The 6,000-nt window shown below is 38.5% G+C and overlaps 1 protein-coding gene across 2 annotated transcripts in view; it reads right to left on the reverse strand.

Annotated features, from left to right (window-relative positions):
• Positions 1 to 5,745, reverse strand: part of LOC139965311 (cystine/glutamate transporter-like) — a 52,767-nt gene extending 47,022 nt beyond the window's left edge. Inside the window, exon 1 of one of the 2 annotated variants that reach the window (XM_071967546.1) lies at positions 5,710 to 5,745. The gene's annotated coding sequence lies outside the window, so the exon portion shown is untranslated. Of the gene's footprint in view, positions 1 to 3,662; positions 3,805 to 5,709 lie in introns of those variants that run through there. The other variant, XM_071967545.1, reaches the window with a different exon arrangement.
• Between the last annotated feature and the right edge of the window lie 255 nt (positions 5,746 to 6,000).

Here is a 6,000-nt window from a genome sequence, read left to right on the forward strand (position 1 = left end):
AGCAACTTGCGGTTGATTGTTATAATTTTTTTGAAAAGAAAGAATGATGTTCGTTCACAATGTGTTCACAACGGAACTTTAGATAGCAACGAAAGTGTAGACATCAAAGTGAGTTTATACATCAACCGTAAGTTAACTTAGCAACGAAAGTTTTAGACATCAACGTGAGTTTAGACATCAACCATAAGGTTTATAAATCAACGTGAGTTTAGACATTAAGGCTCGTTTAGTCGTCAACGTGACTTTAGACATCAACGAACAACAGCAACATGGTAAACTAGCAGCAACAGCTTTAGTTTAGACAGCAACAAACTTAGTCTAGGCAACGAAACAAACTTAGTTTAGGCAACGAAATACGGTTGCCCTTTTCGCGTTCCATACTTCAGGTCTGCTCAGGTAGAGGGGAGAAAGTTTAATAGGGTAGGTCAGTGGTATTGTTTGAGAGAGTGGGTAAAACAGGATTTAAAGGGGGAAATAGGAATTATAGCCAGTGGTGTGGCCAGTATTCTGCTAACGGAGGGGGGGGGGGTATTCCTCATGGGCCCAAAATTGGTGGAATTTGAAAAATGGCCTGAAATTTGGTGGGCCATAAAGTTTTGTGGGCCCTACATTTTTAAGCTCGAAAAGGTATGAGCTTCTGCACCATTGGTGCTCTAGTTGACGTTTCCATTTTAACTCTCTCACTAATGTATCTATATATATATACTATATATGGTCTAGCATAACGCGTGTGTGGGTATGGACGCCTTGAACAATTTTTCAATTGTGCAATGGAACCAACTGTGGCTGGTCTTGAACTCGACCGAGTCGTCGGGGAACATGACGCATTTCGGGAAGGGGCGACCGCCCCCCCCCCCCCCGAGCAAATTTTCTCTATGATATCGCTAGTAATTTAAAAATAGACAATGCTTAGATGCAACTTACAAGGCCTGGGAAGTGTCATTTCCAGCGATCTGGGAGGCATTTTCGGCCAAAATTTTCTTGTACGCTTCGCGCCAACCCATGGTGGCGCTTCGCTTAGATAGTTTGCCTACAAGCTTCGCCCTTCCGTTGGCAAATTACTCGCTACACGCCTGTTCGAATTTGTAAAGCAAAGAGCAGACATCACATAATATCAGTGAGCATAAAAATGCATGTTCAAAAATGAACAGCCTCAAAACTGTCTATGTGTGTAGTCAAAGGCGTAGGAGCCCAATTGGATTTGGGGGCTGTAACGACTTGCCCGAAAAATATAACCAAAATTTTTCGCGCGCCCCGCGCGCGTTCAACATGTCAATGTCAATATCATATAAGCAAGCATAGGTCATTACATTGCATGGCATCGTGTACCGTACGGTCCGTGAAAGTTGCGCAGTCATCCGCAGGATGCTAATGTAAACAACGAAATGTCTTATTATGTAGATGGAGAAAAAGCATACAGGTCCAATTATGTCAAAACTCTCTTTTACAGTAGTAATGGCGAATTAGTCTGCCAAGCTTAGAACTTTATTTTAATTACCAAGGAGATCATTTTTAAACTATAAATTTATTCTCAGCATATTGCCCGAATTTTCAGGGGAACAAGTTTGGTTGGGGGGGGGGGGGCTGCAGCCCCCGCCTCCTACGCCTATGTGTGTAGTGTTCGGGTTCGAAATATCTGATATCGGAAATATCTGGTATTTTTCATTTCCTTCAACCAAGTTTTATAATTGCCGTTATAAGAGGTTGTAATATTTGTACACCAATAAATTAACTGTGTCTGAATTTTCGAAAACTTCCTGACCAACATTCTTCATCATACTTCCCTCTATAGTACTCGTAGCAATTTTGACCTGTCTGTTAGGGGTTCAAGGAGGTTTTTCTATATTGCTTGTCCATAGATTGAATTTTGTGCAACATTATGTATATGTTTTGAAGTGATTTTCTTCACGAGAAATGTGAATTTTCAAATTCTGAACAAATAATGGGCTTTAAACTTTGAAAAGTGGGGCTTTTGGATATTGTGGGCCGTGACGTAGAATCACCTACAAAAGCAATGATCCACAGGACATGCAATGAGGTCGAACATGATGTGTGACTGGTTACAATCTTCAAAAAGGTTATGGATGAAAAAAAAAATATTGGGAAATACTTGGTTCTCAGGCAAAAGTGTACATCTGGTTGGTCATTTTCAAGCCCGAGAAGTGCCATTTCCGGTGATCTAGGGGGTATCAAAACCTGAAATTTTCTTGTACGCTCCGCGCCAACCGATGGTGATATTTTCAGAATGGTTGGCTCCAGCGGTACTGACACTATCGCCACTTCAGTTTTCCGTAAGAAAACTTTTACAGGGTTGTTCATTAATTGGAAATCCTGGTGTCCCAAAAAGTATAAAATTGCGGTTATTAAGGCTTTACATGAACGTGCACGTAGATTATGTTCGTGGGATATCTTGTTCGTTCATGAATTGCAATTTATTAGACGTATTTTGACTTTTAATGGTTACCCTAGAAAGTTATTGCACGAAATGGAAAACTTTACTTATAAATTAAGAAAACAACTGGGCATGGGTCCTGTAATTAAATTAGATCATGGGGAGACCCAAGTTAATACTGTTTATGTTAAATTACCATATTGTGGCCCTAGCAGTGATAAACTCGCTAAGACTTTAGGTAGTTACATTAAGGGGTTGTGTAATGACAATATACATATCAAAATAATTTTTCTGCAAAGAAAATCTCTGCTCTGTTCAATTTTAAGGATGCTTTTAAGTTAGATTATGCCAACAATTTTGTTTATAGGATTAACTGTCCAGACTGTGATTCCTTTTATGTGGGAGAAACCAATAGACGGCTTAAGGATATGTTCAACGAACATCTGATGAGCTCCTTTGGTAACCTTCATTGTACTGCGCATAAACATCATCTGCCTACTTTTGTTGACCATTGTGCCACTATTGGTAATGAACCCCAGTGGTTCAGGAGGAAGATTAAAGAGAGTCTCCTAATAAAAGACTTAAATGCTGACCTAAATAGAAATGTAGCGAGCTACGGGTTGGAGCTATTCTAATCCTTATTTACTTTTTATTGCTGGTTGTTCTATTCATCCCTAAGTTAAAAATATTCACTAAAAAAATTTGCTGGTTGTTCTAAGTTTAAAAGTTTCTTCCTAGTTTAAAAATCACTCATGCTTATCACTATTGGCGTCCTTGGATGTATATTAGCCCTTGTATTTAATTGATCTTGTACTTTTGCCTGACGATGGAGTGGTGACCACTCCGAAATATAGCAGTATGTCGTTGTTAAAAATATTCGCTTGTTTATCTTTTATATTATATATATATATATATATATATATATATATATATATATATATATATATATATATATATATATATATATATATATATATATATAGTAATATTGTATAGTATATTGGTAATACAGCCAAGCTGGATAATCTTGAAGGGCATGCATAGAGGGCCTGTATGACACTGTCACATTGGTACTACTAGTGGTATGCTACTACTAGTGCTTTACGGACTTAAATCATAATCGTCAAAATTCGGTCAATTTGTTTTATAGCCTGTTTAATGATATTATAAGTAAGTATAACAGTATCGATGTGAAGGTATAGTTACTGTGTTCACCCATATTATATAGGTTATCATTAGGTTTATAGTTGTTATCGAAAATTAAACCCACCTGCTCTCACCGTCTCTCACCGTTTCTAAAGAAAACTCTTTTCGTAGTACGTTTATTTAACTAGTTAAGAACCATACGTAACGATCCAATACAAGCCACACGTTTAATTGACTATATACTGGACTCTTGCTTCTTTAGCGGCTTAATTTATACTAGATATGCTCTGCCCGCTCAAAATATGAATATGATAAGAAACTCGCCTGAAACTACCACCACGCAGCCCGTATTTGTGAATCGTTTCCCAGTTATCAAAACATGTGTTTTTAAGCTATTCTGCTTGCTTTTAAAAACAGTGATAGCAACATTGATTAAATCTTTCACAGTTTGGCTGATAATATTATCATTGCAAAAAAAAAAAAAAAAAAACAACATCAAGCCAAATTAAAGGTACAAACAAATATAGTACAATTAAACGTGATAATTGTTTAGCTATTGAAAATCTGAAAAATGTTTTATATCCTATATTCTATAATACAGGATTTTCCTCGAATAGGCCTTTACAGTTCTATCATGGCTTTGACCAGCCTCATAAATTATTTATTTATTAAGATCGAACGTTTCCCAAAAGGGACCTGTGAGGCACCCGGAACTGACCTGCATGGACCAACTATTAGGATCGGGAGGGGTGATGGCGGTTGTGGTTGATGGGTGGGGGTTGGGGAGGGGGGAGGGGGAGGCTATCGACCACGGTCCTAGTGTGACTACCGGCATTTAACTAGAATTATGATAAAATTGTCACTTTATATGATGAATTGACACTTAAGTGGGTGTTCTAGAGGACTAGGTCATAATCACTGTAGTGCATCTTGTAAAGAGTAGTCTTGACTAAAAGGAAATAAAAAAAGAGAACCATTCTTTAACGTGGAAAGCGTGGCCCGCTTCAGGATGGACCTTGTAATTTCTTTTTGAACTATTGATCGGGAAGAGATTTGTACTACCAGAAAATGAGGACTGAGAGAGGTTTGTAGAAAGAGGCGAAGGACTAAGCGAGATATTTAGTGAGAGAGTTTGAGACGAGTTTTGTATTACCAGAGGGTGAGAACTGGGTGAGCCTTTGTTATACCAGAGGGTGAGAATTGGGTGAGCCCTGTACTAACAGACGGTGAGAACTGGGTAAGCCCTGTACTACCAGTAGGTGGGAACTGGGTGGCGCCTTTTAATACCAGAGGGTGAGAACTGGGTGAGCCTTGAACTACCAGAGGGTGAGAACTGGATAAGCCTTGCACTACCAGAGGGAGAGAAATGGGTGAGCCTTTTAATACCAGAGGGTGAAAATTGGGTGAGCCTTGTACTACCAGAGGGTGAGAACTGGGTGAGCCTTGAACTACCAGAGGGTGAGAACTGGATAAGCCTTGAACTACCAGAGGGAGAGAAATGGGTGAGCATTGTACTATCAGAGGGTGAGAACTGGTGAGCCTTGTAATACCAGAGAGTGAACCTTGTACTACCAGAGGATGAGAACTGGATAAGCCTTGAACTACCATAAAGTGAGAACTGGGTGAGCCTTTTACTACCAGAGGATGAGAACTGGATGAGCCTTGTACTATCAGATGGTGAGAACTGGGCGAGCCTTGAACTACCAAAGGCTGAAAACTGAGACAGTTTATGCTACGAGAGGGTAAGGGCTGAGTCAGTTTGGAATATCAAAACCTGAAATCCAATTGAGTTTGGAAATAGAAACAGCTTCACTTGGCTGGCGATATAGTATTCAAGAAACTGATTTGTAGTCTAAATATTCACCATAATTACGAATGTTTCGTTTGACCAAGAAAGAGACAATCTGTGTAACCTTTGAAAAATTACCCATTGAGGATGACAATATCTGTACTAAAGTGCGAAACAAATGCGTTACTGTATAAATGTTGATATAGTTATATAACATGTAGGAAAAGAAATAATGAAATACCATAGCCAACCACAACTTAAGAACATTATTAGCAATGAGTCTTTAATCTTGCATTATACACAAATGGTATATTATATACTTGAATAATGCAAAAATATAAAAATAAACGAGCGAAAGAAGGAACAGAAAACATAATATTACCCTTGAAGCCGTGTTGAATGGTTTCGCTTGATGTATACGTCAAGGTTAGAGTCGAAGTGGACCAAAAAAATGCGGTTATATCGAAAACCACAGTTTCTTTCACAGCACTCAATTTTTTAATGTAATCTTCCATTGTTAGATTTAGTTCAAAGCAAGTTCAAAGCACATATGTCAATGTCCCAGCGGGATCTTTATAGCAAATTGGATTGACGATCAATGCTGAATATAGTGGGAAATAATGATATTAATGTAAAAAATAACCCATGATGCATTGTCTGAATAGGCTCAGTA

The sequence above is a fragment of the Apostichopus japonicus genome, chromosome 3 (genome assembly GCF_037975245.1).
Source record: "Apostichopus japonicus isolate 1M-3 chromosome 3, ASM3797524v1, whole genome shotgun sequence".
In the NCBI taxonomy this organism is placed as follows: domain Eukaryota; kingdom Metazoa; phylum Echinodermata; class Holothuroidea; order Aspidochirotida; family Stichopodidae; genus Apostichopus; species Apostichopus japonicus.